The sequence below is a fragment of the Miscanthus floridulus genome, chromosome 17 (assembly GCF_019320115.1).
Source record: "Miscanthus floridulus cultivar M001 chromosome 17, ASM1932011v1, whole genome shotgun sequence".
In the NCBI taxonomy this organism is placed as follows: Eukaryota; Viridiplantae; Streptophyta; class Magnoliopsida; order Poales; family Poaceae; genus Miscanthus; species Miscanthus floridulus.
Window position 1 is genome coordinate 48,092,634 of NC_089596.1, and position 18,216 is coordinate 48,110,849.

Consider the following 18,216-nt stretch of genomic DNA (forward strand, 5'->3'; position numbering starts at 1 on the left):
TCTACAATTCCAAATGACTTGCATGAGGACATTCTGGAAAGCTTATGAAATTCTCTACAAAACAATTGTAAACATCACAGCATGATTCTTACGTTAACCAAATCGAATTCCAGTAACTCTAGAATCTGTCCAGAAATGACAGGGCTACTAACTTAATTATTTAATGATGATGCAAAAGCCTAATCTGACCAAACCAAGTTTACCAACTTGTTGCACATACTAGAGGAACACTAGAAAGTATAGTGCTAACTTCTAAATAAATTATTTAATATCCTTTTCAAATTTATTTAGTTAATTAGGTGATTAAAGCAATATATAGTAAATCTATTCATAAAAATCTACAAAAATTACAGTAGCTATCTCATGCCTCCCATAGACTACCATAAAAATTTCAAAGCCATTGAGCAAGCAGAACTTGCTGTACCCAAAATAACAGGTGGCATGTCTATTTTTAGCATAATTAGGAAACCCTATTGAAAAGTGTCAAGCAACAGATTTCTTATTTTTCCTAGTATCATTCTAGCATAAGAATAGCACTCACCAATTTTTACCTTCACTGGATCTATAGAAAAATTATGAAAATTCACACAAGATCCATCCATGCAAACAAGATAATTTTCTATCTCCTACATACAGTGTCCAAAATTTATGAAATTTTAACTACAAGCTATTCATGATATGAGCAGTACACCATAAAAATTTCATGCCATTTGGAGCTACCTAGAAAAAGATATAATTACCCCCTATTTCTTGTATGATTAAAAGAGATAAATAGAAACTCCCATTTTCATAACAGAACATGGCATGGATTATATTTTTCATAGAAACTAGACATTATCATGAACTCAACAAAATTAGAACCACATCATTTGGATCTACCATCTAAGAGCTACATATTTTTGAATATGTACACAAATCTGTGAAATAAATAAAACAAAACAAAACAAGAAAACCTATTCAACTACTGGTGGGGCGGCCCGAAGAAATGGCGGCCCGTGAAGCGAGCGCTGGCGCGGCCCAGAAGCGGCGCGGCCCAGCCAGGCTCCCGCCTCAGCCTTAGCTGCTAACAGCCGGGACCCGCATGACAGAGAGACAGGCAGGGGAGGAGAAGAAGACGGTGGCATAGCTCGTTGCCGGTGGCTCCTCCGGCGAGGACAGCGGTGCTACGACATTCGCCATGCCCGTGCGCACCTAGCGGTGTCCTCAATCGCTGCTATTGCCGTGGCTACTAGGGTTGGCGATGAGCACGGCGGCGCGTGGCCATGGCATGGCCGGCTCTGGCGAGACGACAGCGTCACAGCCCCTAATGGTGACCCTACGAGCTTCAGCAGCGCTCCTAGGACCTAGCGCGAGAAAGAGATAGGACGGGAAGGCCATGGTGGCGGCTGGCCATGTGGAGCAACAACGCCAGTGAGGTCAGCCATGGCGGCGGTGGAAGAAAACGACGCATTCATCCTTACCAAGACTCGATTGACCCGATTGCACGGTGGAGATGGTAGAGGGGATCACGACGAAGCCACAGACGAGCTGGGCAATGCGTTTTCGTGGTGGTGAGTGCGCACGACGACGGCGACGCTCGGTCAGGAATGGCGGACGGCTGTGGACTCGGCGCTGCGCGTGGAGAAGGTGAGCGAGAAGCGAATGGAGCGGCGAGTGCGTTCGAGCAGGCATTGGCCCTCTTCTGGAGCACGGACGAGCGACGTGGTGGCTTTGGCCGAGCATGAACGCCACGCGGCGAATGGCTCCTGCACCGGTCGGCCATGACGCCACTGACCGTTTTCTGAAAATGGCGATTCAGTCATCCATTGACCCGACTGACAGAGCAAATTTGACGGTGATTAGCTCCTAATCCGTGATGATTTAGATCATGCCATAGTTAACAAAGTTGATCATCTATATGTGAACTACAACTCTTATCATTGGAGCTCGAGCTAGTTTGGCTTTGTTAGGGAGATACAAGGTGAAAAAGTTGGGTACATGAAACTGCAAAACACTTAAGGACTTAGAAAATTTCTAAGTATGAAATCAGCATGAAATTCTGACTTGTGGGCCATGTTTGAGCATGTTCTAGCCATTTTCATGAGATGATCATAAAACAACTTTTGTTCCTTGATAAATTAGCTACAACTTTGGTAAAGAGTGTACAGCCATGCAAGATACCTAAGTTGGACTTTTGAATCAGTCAAACAGTGACACTCCAAGGGTCAATTCAAGTCAAACCTCTCACTTGAGGGCATTTTGGTCATTTTGATCTACATGAACAATGTCCCAACAAGTAACCTAAGTGTAGTTAAGGTGTAATAGATCATAATCAACCACTTTACAAAATTGTTATACCCACTTCTAATGATCACATGTGATAAAGCAACTAAAACAAGCAATTTCACTCATATGTTTCAATTCCATGTTTCACATGTTTCATGACTTTGTTGTTATTTTATACTTGTCACATTACTACCATGTTGCCATGTTTCAAGGTATGAGAAATCCATGTTGCATTCACATGTTGCACTACCACCATTCATAAGCAATAAAGTACGAAACAAACAGAATATGCGAATGTTGCATATGTATGTTTCAATGATAATGGCATGATGACATAGATGATGCATATGTTTATGAAATGACATGCAATTTAGTGGAAGCCAAACACCTAGGGTGTTACAGCCCTCCCCCCTTAGAAAAATCTCGTCCCGAGATTTGGAAAGCGTACCAATCAGCATAGAAAGCCGGATAGTTTTCCTTTAAATAATCTTCCCGCTCCCAGGTTGCATCCCGTTCGCTATGATTACTCCAAACTACCTTGTATAACTTAACTACTCGTGTACGAGTCACTCTTTCTTGAGTATCCAGAACTTGCACGGGCTTCTCCTCATAAGAAAGATCAGATTTCAAGTTGACTTTCCTTGTTGCTATTCTTTCCTCGGGAATACGAAGACACTTCTTCAGCTGGGACACATGGAATACCTGGGAATATAGCTCCCATCTCACGTGGTAGATCGAGCTTATATGCTACTCTTCCACTTTTCTCGATAATGCAGTAAGGTCCAACATATCGAGGCTCAAGCTTCCTTTTAATTCCAAAACGTTTTACTCCTTTCATAGGGGATACCTTCAGATAAACAGTGATCACCTACTTCAAACTCAATAGGTTTTCTTCTCTTGTCAGCATAGCTCTTTTGTCTAGCCTGAGCGGCAGTCATATTCCTTCTGTATAGTTCGGACTTGCTCTTCGGCTTCTTTTACAAAATCAATACCATAGAATCTTCTTTCTCCGGGTTCCACCCAGTTCAAAGGAGTTCTACACTTGCGGCCATAAAGAGCTTCAAAAGGAGCCATTTTGATACTCTCTTGATAACTGTTGTTATAAGAGAATTCAGCGAGAGGTAACCAGTCCTCCCAAGAGCCTTTGCAAGAGATAAGACAAGCTCTAAGCATGTCTTCAAGAATTTGATTAACACGCTCAGTCTGTCCTGATGTTTGCGGATGATAGGCAGAACTGCGGATTAGATGAGTGCCAAGGTTCTGATGTAAGCACTCCCAAAAGCGAGCCATGAATTGCGGTCCTCTATCAGAAACAATGGATTTGGGTACACCATGGAGACGTACCACTTGTTGAAAATAAATCTCAGCATAATTGTGAGGGTGATAGGTAGACTTGACCGGAATAAAGTGAGCGGATTTAGTTAGACGATCTACGATAACCCAGATGGAATCACAACCCTTTTTGGTAGTGGGTAATCCAACAATAAAATCCATGCTAATTTCTTCCCACTTCCAGCCAGGAATAGAGAGTGGCTGCAATAATCCGGGCCTTATGTGAATAGCCTTGACTCTGCAACAGTTATCACACCTTGCCACGTAAGCTGCGATTTCTTTCTTCATCTTGGTCCACCAATAATACAGCTTGAGATCTTGATACATTTTACTGCTACCAGGATGGATGGACAATTTAGAAGAATGGGCTTCAGCCATAATTTGATTTCTAAGTTCTTTGTCTTTGGGTACCACAAGCCTATCATTAAACCAGAGAATTCCTTTGTCATCGACCCTAAAGTGCTTGGTCTCTTTCTCTTTCATCTTCCGCTTGATGTGAAACACACCCACATCAGTCTTCTGGAGTTCGATAATTCGACTTCTAAGAGAGCAATCCACAGTGATATTGTGGAGCACTACAGGATGAAGGAGGTGTGCCAGATGAAAGTCTTCACTAACTAAGGAATTGCAATGGGCCTTTCTGCTTAAGGCATCAGCAACCACATTTGCCTTACCTAGGATGGTAGTGAACTTGAAGGTTGTAGTCTTTGATTAATTCTAACCATCAGTCGTTGACGCATGTTCAACTCGGGTTGAGTAAAGATGTACTTGAGGCTTTTATGGTCAGTATAGATGTTGCACACATTACCCAGCAAGTAATGTCTCCAAATCTTCAGGGCATGAACAACCGCGGCTAGCTCTAAGTCATGGGTAGGATAGTTGACTTCATGTTTTCGAAGCTGGCGTGAAGCATAAGCAATTACTCGGCCCTCCTGCATAAGAACACACCCCAAACCGGTGCCACATGCAGTCACAGTAGACATCAAAAGGCTTCTCGATGTCAGGTTGTGCCAATACAGGAGCAGAGGTTAGTAAGGTCCGCAAAGTGTGGAAAGCCTCTTCACACTTCGGAGTCCACACAAACTTCTCATCTTTTTGAAGTAGTCGAGTCATGGGCTTGGCGATTTTTGAGAAATCCGGGATAAAGCGACGATAGTAGCCAGCCAAACCCAGGAAACTTCGGACTTCTGTGACCGTAGTAGGTGCCTTCCACTCTAGGACTTCTTGCACCTTAGTAGGGTCAACCGAAAATTCCATCTCCAGATAACACATGACCTAGAAAAGGTATCTTGTTCAACCAGAATTCGCACTTGCTGAACTTAGCATAAAGCTGGTTGTCACGTAACCGAGTTAAAACAATTCTCAGATGTTCAGCATGCTCTTCTTCATTCTGAGAATATACAAGGATATCATCAATGAACACGACGACAAATTTGTCCAATTCCGGCATGAATACAGAATTCATCAGGTACATAAAGTGTGCCAGGAGCATTTGTCAACCCAAAGGACATGACGAGGTAGTCGAACAAGCCATAACGAGTAGAGAAAGCTATCTTTGGTATATCTTCAGGACGAATTTTGATCTGATGGTAGCCAGACCTCAAATCAATCTTGGAGAATACCTTAGCTTTGGAGAGCTGATCAAACAGAATATCGATGCGAGGAAGAGGGTATTTGTTCTTGATAGTAACAGCATTTAGGGGGCGATAATCCACGCACATACGCAGAGACTCGTCCTTCTTCTTCACAAATATAGCCGGACAACCCCAAGGAGAAGAACTAGGCCGAATCAAACCTTTCTTCAATAGCTCATTCAACTGACTCTTCAGCTCAGCCAACTCATTGGGCGGCATTCTATAGGGCCTTCGAGAAATAGGAGCCGTACCCAGAATGAGTTCTATCTTGAATTCTACATCACGGTCCGGAGGTAATCCAGGCAAGTCATCAGGGAAGACATCTGGAAACTCACAGACAACCGGTAGATCCTCAATGGCTTTGGCTAGGGTAGCATTGGCTGTATTGTGGATAGAGATATCACGAGGTAACTGCACTAGAAAACCCTTCTTATCCATAGGATCCCTCAACATTACCACACGGGTTGATGTATCGATCAACACTCCATTCCCGCTCATCCACTTCATTCCTAGGATTACATCGATTCCTACCCCCGGTAGAACTACAAGATCCGTAAGGAACTCTCGATCCCCAATCTCAATCTTTACATCTTTAACTACTTGGTTAGTCAGGATATTATTTCCAGCAGCACTAATACAATAACCACCCTTGACAATTGTAATCACATTCATCTTATGCATAGATGCAAAAGTAGAACTCACAAAGGAATGTGAAGCACCCGAATCAAAGAGCACAACTGCAGGGTGATCATTAACAAGGAACTTACCAGCGGTGACCACTTCACCAGCAGGAATTTCCTCCACAGTCGTGTAGTGAACACGCCCCTGACGGATGTTTCCTTGAGCATTCTGCTTGGAAGGATAGGGACACTTATTTGCCCAATGACCAGGCTGGTTACAGTTCCAGCATGGCCTGTTTGCTGGTGGGGCATTGGAGCTGCCCTGCCCAGAGGTATTCTTTGGCAAGGAAATTGTGTATCCCTTGCGGAAACCAGTTTTAGCTTGATTCTTTTTCTGAGGTGGGCGGTACCGGACATTAGCATTGGGTGGACGGTACTGGGTCTTGGATACCATTGGAGCCTTAGACTGAGAAGCACCAGCCTCAAAGTTTCTTTTACGGTTCTTGGAAGTAGCATATATCTTGTCATTATTCTCCTGAGTCAGGGTGTCACTGATAAACTCATTGAAGGTGACACACTTGCAGTTGCCCATAGACTTCATCAGTTTAGGGGAAAGTCCCCTCTTGAAGCTAGCTATTCTCTTGGCGTCAGTATCGACGAACTCGGGAGCATACCTTGCCAGGTTGTTGAATGCCTGGAGGTATTCATTAAGACTCTTGTTGCCTTGGGTTAGCTTCATAAACTCGGTATGCTTAATGGCCATGAGACCAGGAGGGATAAAGTGTCCCCTGAAAGCTGCCTGGAACTGGTCCCAAACTATCTCGACGTTAGCTAGGGAAGGTGGTCCTAGTGATGGGTCCACCAGATGCCTGCAGGGCCTTGGAGCTGGTGTCCTACATACGAAGCTTTCATGCCTTCTAGTCAAACAGGAGCAATCCAAACCTTTGCTCTATCAGTGCTCAACCATTCATCAGCTTGTAATGGTTCTTCTGCCTCACGAAAGATAGGAGGCTTTGTGTCCATGAAGTCCTTAAAGCTGCTGTACTGGTTCGGCTCGGGTCCCTAGCGGACATGCCGATCCTCACGGTTAGCCATCTGGCGCATAGCCTCAGCTAGCATGCGCTGACTTTCCACGACTGTCTGCATTAGCTCAGCTGGTGTGGGCGGTGGAGGAGGTGGTTGTTCCTCATCTCCCATGCTATGACCGCGACGAAGATTATAAGCCATCTGCAAAATGTATAGCCAATGAGCACTGACGATGTGGAAATTTTTGTAGATGAATTGTATAATTATGCCAAACTGAGTCCATTGGAGAGAATACATTTATATAATCAACAGAGGCACAATCATTCATCACAATCACACAACTCATCAAGCGCATCAATTGACACATAAATGCGATGAACTTAACCCACAATCGAGATCCATAGACCGCAAAGACGAAATTCAGCAAAAGCTCACATACGTGGAGCATAACACATTCGATAGGTTACATCGAAGCCATAGAGGTTCCAAACTTACATCAAGGGTAACATAGGGTTCGATATTACATCCCAACGATCAACTTGATACAAAGCTACTCGTTCATGCATGAGGATCAACAAAAGACTAGCTCTAGCGCATTAGCTAAGTAGTAAGCTAAACTACGCATCATCCTCGGAGTCAGTGTCGAAGATCTCTCCTCCATCTTCATCACTAGCAGGCTCTAACTCCTCATCTTCCTCCTCATTAGGTGGAATGTCCTCAGGTCCATTGACCTCAATGCCATCATCACCTTCAGCCATGATGACACCAGAGCCCATCTCATCCTCATCATCAGGTGGCAGGAGAGGGTGAAGTTGATTGTGTAACAGGTGAACCTCCTCATGGAGATGGTCATTGTACTCTTCGGCAACTGCCACTTGCTGCTCTAGCTCCACCTGTCGCGCTCTCAACACATTCTCTTCGTGCCTAGGCTTCATTCCGTTGGTTCATCACGTGAATCAACATACGTTCATAGTTGCGGTGAGCAACTGTCAACCTCTGAACCTCAAGGGTCTCTTGGTCCCGTTCCTGTGTTACTTGCTCCAAACGGTGTTGAGCCGCATTCCTCTCAGCAGTCACCCGGGCTAGCTCTGTCCTCAGCCTTTCCTGCCTCAGTAGGCTTAGGACGGGGCTCACGAGGAGCTAACAGGTGACGAGGCGCCCTGCCTCCAGCGGACTTGCGAGCAGTGAGTTTCAGTGCACGCCATCTGTAGCAAAAAGTTGCAATGTAAGGGGAGAATCATTTAAGGGATACGAAATTTAATTAGTCGGGACAATCATATTTTAAAGGAGGGAGTAATGCAAGAAATGCCATGTATGCTTGAACATGATGCATGCACGATCCGTACGTCCTCTCAAACCTAGAAAAATTTAAAGGCTAGCAAAATATATGGTGGCATACATACGTTCTCTCGTATACGGTAGCTAGTCGATCTACAACGATACGTTGTTGGTGTACCTACAGAAAATTTCATTTCAGCCCCAGTAATTTCCCAAAATGCATAAAAAGTAAGCAGTAAACTAAATACTTTCATACATGCATCCCCTGATGCATATACTCTAGTATCACAGCTACCCGTCAGAGATACCCACATTTAAGTACTCTCATAGATACATGATTGAACATGTAAGTATGCGAGCAACCACAACTACTCTCCCCTAGACCGACGGTTGGACGGTCATGCTCTCACAACTCCCACTTACCAGAGCATAGAGGTATTTTGATCCATACATTACCACCCAAGCGGATGGCATCCATACAATAGCACGCCGTATGGACGATGAAACAGAAACAAGCAGGAACCCCCAAGTTAGTACTTTAATAAGCCACCTAAGAGTCCTTATTTGGGCATAAGGGATATGACCACTGGCAATACTTAGTATTTAATTTAGGATTTTCACAAATACTTTTGTTTTAAATACACAAATGACATGTTTAGTGTCGAATCTTGCTCTGATACCAGCTGTAACAGAACCGACCAAATCATAAGAACGTAAGTACAAAAACAATCACCGAAGCGATCAAATTCCTATACTTAAGCTCCCATAATCCCGGTAGTCCTGGAAATCACGAAGGATTTCAACCAACTCTCGACATACAAACCAAGATCAGTAGTGATTCAACACAACACATCATTCGTTACAACCTTTCACAAGTAGCATTCGAATTACATCCATCAGAGTTCAAATAACATATTACAAACCAAGTTTGAGTGTGCGGAAGCAACATAGTTTAGTACAAAACATCATAGTTTTCAAATACATTGCCAAGTCTGAGTCATGTCCCACAAAAGTATTATCAGGTATGAGAACTAGTAGAGACCGTGCCCAACGGTCTAGTCTTCATCCCCAGCTGGGAGAAGGCAGTACTTGCAGCAACCAAAGTAGAACTGGTCATCTGCAACAGGTGGGAGATAAACCCTGAGTACGAGAAGGTACTCAGCTAGACTTACCTGTCAAACCAGAAATAAAAGACACCAAGGATCATGCTAGGCTTTTCAGGTGGGCTAGCTTGACACAGTTGCATAAAAGAGCTTAAGAATATAGTAACCAATTTAAACTTAGCAACAAGTTATCATCATTTATCCTATCCACTAGATTAGCACCTGTACTAGAGCACTCACTTATTAGGAGCAAACAATATTAACCATAGCAGTTATAATAAGGCTGTCATCATCATATCATCATTTCCGAACCATTAAGTTATTTAGTGTATCTACTTTGGAGATAAGCCCGTCAAGTTCTCACTAACCGGGAGAGACGGCGACTCGAATCGAATTACAACTCAGCTGAGGGGGTATTCCTAACTCTCACCCTGGCATACTTAGCAAGGGTAGCCATGGGTTACCTTTGGGACAACTCAGGAACCAAATTCGCGGGTTCGATCAGCGCCAGCACTCTCAGGGATTACCCTTCTACCAGGACGATCAGGACTTTTAAATCACCTGCCCTTGGACTCACGCCTATGGCTCCCTTCCGAGGCTGCACTTTATACTTATCGACTCCCGGCCTGAGGTGAGCTACTCGGCTTCGTGGTCGGTCTTCAGGACACGGCCAACTAAGAGAGAGGCATGCGTTCAACATGAACAGGAAAGGCTCCAAGAATCAGTCCTTAAGCGACACAGACGGAGTCACTGCAAACCGGCAAGCCTCCGTCCGGTCTTCATTTCAAATTAAGACTGGTTCTTTTCCACGATAGCAAATATAGCCAACCGTGCCACATGTATATTCCTATATCTCGTAGGTGACAGGAAATCACCTCGACTTCTACCGTATTTAAGCAGGGCTAAGCACTACATGAGCCTGAGCTACATAGGATTCAGGGTAACAATATCTGGACAAGGATTGGGTAACCAATGCAGCAAGTGTTTGCATCCAACACCTAAACTTAATGCAACAATATATGTAACAATAATACTGTAACTGCATTTCGGAAATTAGGAGGCTTAAGTATGCTCTGGGGCTTGCCTTTCACAAAGTTGTACAGGATGGTGATCCGAGCACTCAACGGCGACCTTGTCTGGCACTTCTCCTGAAGGCTGCACCTCCTGAACCTCCGGTGTCGGCTACTGCTGCTCGCTCGGTTCCTCGAATTCCAGCAGTGTTACTCCCTCCGGTACACCTATTGCATGCCGATGCACAAGATAAATATCATGGATGCATAAGGAATGACATGATGCTCATGATGAATGAATCACAGTAAATGTTTAACGAAAACATCACTGGACACCCGTTTATCGAGTAAAATGGCTCTATTCAAATCACTTTAAACATGTATCTAACTTAACTTAAAGATCAAGATCAACTTACCTAACTTGCATAACCTAAGATAAAGATGCTCATCTTCAGTTAAAGGCCTAACACCTAGGAACATTACCACAAACTTAGAAATAGTAAAGGCATACATAAATTAACATTTAAAGTTTCATATGCATACAAGTAGTCCCTTAATTCAATCACAACCAGAGTTCTACAATTCCAAATGACTTACATGAGGACATTCTGGAAAGCTTATGAAATTCTCTACAAAACAATTGTAAACATCACAGCATGATTCTTTCGTTAACCAAATCGAATTCCAGTAACTCTAGAATCTGTCCAGAAATGACAGGGCTACTAACTTAATTATTTAATGATGATGCAAAAGCCTAATCTGACCAAACCAAGTTTACCAACTTGTTGCACATACCAGAGGAACACTAGAAAGTATAGTGCTAACTTCTAAATAAATTATTTAATATCCTTTTCAAATTTATTTAGTTAATTAGGTGATTAAAGCAATATATAGTAAATCTGTTCATAAAAATCTACAAAAATTACAGTAGCTATCTCATGCCTCCCATAGACTACCATAAAAATTTCAAAGCCATTGAGCAAGCAGAACTTGCTGTACCCAAAATAACAGGTGGCCTGTCTATTTTTAGCATAATTAGGAAACCCTATTGAAAAGTGTCAAGCAACAGATTTCTTATTTTTCCTAGTATCATTCTAGCATAAGAATAGCACTCACCAATTTTTACCTTCACTGGATCTATAGAAAAATTATGAAAATTCACACAAGATCCATCCATGCAAACAAGATAATTTTCTATCTCCTACATACAGTGTCCAAAATTTATGAAATTTTAACTACAAGCTATTCATGATATGAGCAGTACACCATAAAATTTCATGCCATTTGGAGCTACCTAGAAAAAGATATAATTACCCCCATTTCTTGTATGATTAAAAGAGATAAATAGAAACTCCCATTTTCAAAACAGAACATGGCATGGATTATATTTTTCATAGAAACTAGACATTATCATGAACTCAACAAAATTAGAACCATATCATTTGGATCTACCATCTAAGAGCTACATATTTTTTAATATGTACACCAATCTGTGAAATAAATAAAACAAAACAAAACAAGAAAACCTATTCAACTACTGGTGGGGCGGCCCGAAGAAATGGCGGCCCGTGAAGCGAGCGCTGGTGCGGCCCAGAAGCGGCACGGTCCAGCCAGGCTCCCGCCTCAGCCTTAGCTGCTGACAGCCGGGACCCTCGTGACAGAGAGACAGGCAGGGGAGGAGAAGGAGACGGCGGCGTAGCTCATTGCCGGTGGCTCCTCCAGCGAGGACAGCGGTGCTACGACGTTCGCCATGCCTGTGCACACCTAGCGGTGTCCTCAATCGCTGCTATTGCCGCGGCTACCGGGGTTGGCGACGTGCACGGCGGCGCGCGGCCACGGCATGGCCGGCTCCATCGAGACGACGGCGTCGCAGCCCCTAATGGTGACCCTACGAGCTTCAGCAGCGCTCCTAGGACCTAGCGTGAGAAAGAGATAGGACGGGAAGGCCATGGTGGTAGCTGGCCGTGTGGAGCAACAACGCCGGCGAGGTCAGCCATGGCGGCGGTGGAAGAAAACGACGCATTCGTCCTTACCAAGACTCGATTGACCCGATTGCATGGTGGAGATGGTAGAGGGGATCATGGTGAAGCCACAGACGAGTTGGGCAACATGTTTTCGCGGTGGCGAGCACGCACGATGATGGCGACGCTCGGTCGGGAATGGCGGACGGCTGTGGACTCGGCGCTGCACGCGGAGAAGGCGAGCGGGAAGCTAATGGAGCGGCGAGTGTGTTCGGGCAGGCATTGGCCCTCTTCTGGAGCGTGGACGCGCGACGTGGTGGCTTTGGTCGAGCATGAATGCCACGCGGCGAATGGCTCCTGCGCCGGTCGGCCATGACGCCACTGACCGTTTTCTGAAAATGGCGATTCAGTCATCCATTGACCCGACTGACAGAGCAAATTTGACGGTGATTAGCTCCTAATCCGTGATGATTTAGATCATGCCATAGTTAACAAAGTTGATCATCTATATGTGAGCTACAACTCTTATCATTGGAGCTCGAGCTGGTTTGGCTTTGTTAGGGAGATACAAGGTGAAAAAGTTGGGTACACGAAACTGCAAAACACTTAAGGACTTAGAAAATTTCTAAGTATGAAATCAGCATGAAATTCTGACTTGTGGGCCATGTTTGAGCATGTTCTAGCCATTTTCATGAGATGATCATAAAACAACTTTTGTTCCTTGATAAATTAGCTACAACTTTGGTAAAGAGTGTACAGCCATGCAAGATCCCTAAGTTGGACTTTTGAATCAGTCAAACAGTGACACTCCAAGGGTCAATTCAAGTCAAACCTCCACTTGAGGGCATTTTGGTCATTTTGATCTACATGAACAATGTCCCAACAAGTAACCTAAGTGTAGTTAAGGTGTAATAGATCATAATCAACCACTTTACAAAATTGTTATACCCACTTCTAATGATCACATGTGATAAAGCAACTAAAACAAGCAATTCACTCATATGTTTCAATTCCATGTTTCACATGTTTCATGACTTTGTTGTTATTTTATACTTGTCACATTACTACCATGTTGCCATGTTTCAAGGTATGAGAAATCCATGTTGAATTCACATGTTGCACTACCACCATTCATAAGCAATAAAGTATGAAACAAATAGAATATGCGAAATGTTGCATATGTATGTTTCAATGATAATGGCATGATGACATAGATGATGCATATGTTTATGAAATGACATGTAATTTAGGGGAAGCCAAACACCTAGGGTGTTACAGCCCTCCCCCCTTAGAAAAATCTCATCCTAAGATTTGGAAAGCGTACCAATCAGCATAGAAAGCCGGATAGTTTTCCTTTAAATAATCTTCCCGCTCCCAGGTTGCATCCCGTTCGCTATGATTACTCCAAACTACCTTGTATAACTTAACTACTCAGTGTACTGAGTCACTCTTTCTTGAGTATCCAGAACTTGCATGGGCTTCTCCTCATAAGACAGATCAGATTTCAAGTTGACTTTCCTTGTTGCTATTATTTCCTCGGGAATACTGAAGACACTTCTTCAGCTAGGGACACATGGAATACCGGGAATATAGCTCCCATTTCACGTGGTAGATCGAGCTTATATGCTACTCTTCCACTTTTCTCGATAATGCGGTAAGGTCCAACATATCGAGGCTCAAGCTTCCTTTTAATTCCAAAACATTTTTACTCCTTTCATAGGGGATACCTTCAGATAAACGTGATCACCTACTTCAAACTCAATAGGTTTTCTTCTCTTGTCAGCATAGCTCTTTTGTCTAGCCTGAAGCGGCAGTCATATTCCTCTATATAGTTTCAGACTTGCTCTTCATCTTCTTTTACAAAATCAATACCATAGAATCTTCTTTCTCTGGGTTCCACCTCAGTTCAAAGGAGTTCTACACTTGCGGCCATAAAGAGCTTCAAAAGGATCCATTTTGATACTCTCTTGATAACTGTTGTTATAAGAGAATTCAACGAGAGGTAACCAGTCCTCCCAAGAGCCTTTGCAAGAGATAAGACAAGCTCTAAGCATGTCTTCAAGAATTTGATTAACACGCTTAGTCTGTCCTGATGTTTGCGGATGATAGGCAGAACTGTGGATTAGATGAGTGCTAAGGTTCTGATGTAAACACTCCCAAAAGCGAGCCGTGACTTGCGGTCCTCTATCAGAAACAATGGATTTGGGTACACCATGGAGACGTACCACTTGTTGAAAATAAATCTCAGCATAATTGTGCGGGTGATAGGTAGACTTGACCAGAATAAAGTGAGCGGATTTAGTTAGACGATCTACGATAACCCAGATGGAATCACAACCCTTTTTGGTAGTGGGTAATCCAACAATAAAATCCATGCTAATTTCTTCCCACTTCCAGCCAGGAATAGAGAGTGGCTGCAATAATCCGGGCCTTATGTGAATAGCCTTGACTCTGCAACAGTTATCACACCTTGCCACGTAAGCTGCGATTTGTTTCTTCATCTTGGTCCACCAATAATACAGCTTGAGATCTTGATACATTTTACTGCTACCAGGATGGATGGACAATTTAGAAGAATGGGCTTCAGCCATAATTTGATGTCTAAGTTCTTTGTCTTTGGGTACCACAAGCCTATCATTAAACCAGAGAATTCCTTTGTCATTGACCCTAAAGTGCTTGGTCTCTTTCTCTTTCATCTTCTGCTTGATGTGAAACACACCCACATCAGTCTTCTGGAGTTCGATAATTCGACTTCTAAGAGAGCAATCCACAATAAAAAGGTCAAGACTAAGCAATTTTTTGAAGGAGACTTGGTCTAGAAAGTGAAATTACCGATCAGGTCAAAGGACAGTAAATTCGGCAAATGGTCACCTAACTGGGAAGGACCTTATCGGATCAAACGTCGTGCACCTGGTAATGCTTATTGTCGGGGACCTAATACCGGGGTACCCCAGAAGGTGGAACCAATAACCACCGAGCGTTAAAAACATCTAGATGGATAAGGGCGCCATAACGTCTCTTGCTTGATTGACAGGAGTTCGATTCCGCCTTGCCCGACGCCTTTGGGGCGAGCTCGGTCTCGCCCGAGGGCTGAGGGATAGACTCCGCCTCGCCCGATGCCTTTGAGATAGCTCTACCTCGCCTAAGGGCTCAGGGCTAGTCTCCGTCTCGCCCGACGCCTTTGGGGCGGGCTTGGTTTCGCCCGAGGGCTGAGGGATAGACTCCGCCTCGCCCGACCCCGGGGGGGGGGGCTCAGTCTTGCCCAAGAGATAAGGACTGGTCTCTACTTCACCCGACGGCCAGGAACGTGCCTCGCCCTGCTCGATATCTAAAGACTGATTTCATCTTACCTAACAACTTGTCCCCGTCCCCTCATGATGATGGGTACAGGGCAAGACAAGACATTTGGGTCAACCATGGCTTCAAGGACCATACCCTGCACCCTGGCAGGAAAAGTACTGCTAGGGAACGATGAGATAAGTGCTTTAGACCCTTCCAGGCACCGTAGAGCCTGAAAGGTATTTAGGTGCGTGCTCCTCGCCCTATAGAGTTGTAGGCGCCGCCTTCAGCTCTGGGACATGGAACCCAACGAAGATATACGACAACCGCTATGCTCCTAAAAAGGATTTGCTATCTCCATGAACGATGGATATTCCATCACCACGCTATGGACCCAAGGGAGCTACACCCGCTTCCCAACCCCTCAGGTCCACCAAGTCAGAAGACCTTGGCCACGGCGCTACTCCGGACCCCGACCCCACGTCCCTCTGACTAAGACTCATAGGAACCAGAAGGCGTGCGGAGCAAGGCTAGGGGGAGGCTCATAAGTCAAAACCACTGTACTACAACCCATACCCTGCACAGGGCAGCATTCTATAACCAACCTAACATTCTACAGAGGCATCGACATTATTGTAGGCGCTTATCTTCCTTCGCACTCATCAAAATGAAGAATGAGGCTAGGTAGACGTGAGCCACAAGACTAGGTAGAGTACACATCCTAAAGCCCTCACCCTTGTAAAGCCAGCCCCTTCATCTATAAAAGGGGATGTGCTTCCATCCATCAAGGGGACCGATCTTTGACGGGATAGTACACAACACTCACACAGTCAAGCTGTGATCAAGCTCTTGGCTTCCTTTCAACCCTTCCATCAGAGACTTGGGACCAGTCCCACTCTCGATCGTTTGTACCCCCTACTACAAACCGTTCATGGTGCTAATAACATGAGCAGCAACAAACTGGATGTAGGGACATTCGGCCCGAACCAGTATAAATCTTGTGTCCTTTAGCGCACCATCCGAGCCTAACGTGCATTACTATAAATTTACTTGCCAGTGCTTGTACGATAACACCGATAGTTGGCGCACCAGGTAGGGGTCCTGCGCGTTCCAAATCAGGCCTCGGATGGCCACCCATGTGATCAGCTGGGCCCCGGGCACACACGTGCATTTTAGGCGACCTAGATTTCATCGTCACACTAGGAGGAGAGCTAGCGCTGACTCACACAGCCGCCTAGTCTCTCCCTTCCATCAACCTCAGCCATCTGAGGCTTGAGGGCCACCCGGCAACTCCCTTGGACCCCGGTCATCAAGGAAGGCCTCACGCAACGTCGCCCTATTTCTAGAAGGCCCCTATACGGAGCACCCCGATAGTGTTTCCTGTTCGGTCTCCGCAACGCTGCGGCGACCGCTGGCCACCTTCTGGCACTACGTGTGGTTCAGTCACCCACGAACATCGAGTTCATGGGGGCGATTGAACATGATATGGAGACTCTCTATGGGCTCCTCAATGAGGAGCTAGGATCGCTCTCTAGCTCGGACTCCAGTAGGGGGAGCCGCCACCCTTCCTAGGAATGCTTCATGGCAGCAGACCCCCGACGGGCACGTCAAAAGTATCTCTGGGGAAGAGGTTACCCCGACAAACAACCCTGATGGTAGATCTAGGGAAGAAACAACAGCCCCATCTCACCTAAGGATGGAGCAGCTGAGGGCCTGTCAGCAAGAAATCGATGAGGTCGGGCAAGGGCTCATCCAGGAGTATGTAGACATCAATCGCGAGATTGAACACCGCAAAGACGGGGGGGCGTGCGCGCGCCACGGCCCGCACCATACACCAAAGGATCCTCACCGACGATGGGACCCTTCCTCACTTTGCCCGAGCAAGCCAGAACATCGCCGCAGCAACCGCCTTGCTGCATGGCCTTCCAGAGGCCGCGACGTCCGAGGATCGCCGCGCCCGCCGAGAAATTCGCACGTTGCTCAAGCATGCCGCGGCGCAGCAGGCAGAAAGTTCGTTGTCTCGATGACGCAAACCTGACACCAGCCAGCGCATGCCCTCAGTGCGTCCCACCAAGGACGCGTCCGTTCACCAAACACCGCCAGTCGGCGGGTAGCCCTCCACCGTCCTAGTGCATCAACGCCTCGGCCATGGCCGCGACTGTACGCAGCATCATCGACGCTCGGAAACGCGCCCACGGCGACGATGGAGAAGCAGCACGCCGCGGCTACCATCCCCGACATGGCGGACGCTACGACAGCAACGAGGACCGAAGCCCGAGCCCCGGCCTGCCAGGTCCTCAGGCCTTCGGTCGACACATCCTCAATGCTGCGTTCCCCCTAAGGTATCGACCGCCTACCAACATCCCTAAATATTCTAGGCGAAACAAATCCTAGGGCTTTGGCTCGAAGACTATCGGCTTGCATGTCAGGCCGATGGTGCGAGTGATGATGATTTCATTATTCGCAATCTCCCGCTGTTCTTGGCCGATTCGGCGTGAGCATGGCTGGAGCACCAACCAGTCCAATGCCATTCAGAGTTGGGCGGATCTGACGGAGATCTTCGTGGGCAACTTCTAGGGCATGTACAAATGCCCTGGAAACCCATGGGACCTCAAGAACTACCGCTAGAAGGCCAATGAAACCCTCCGGGGTACATCCTGGCGCTTCTCTCAGCTAGTGCAACTGAGCTCCCTAATGTCGCCGACGCC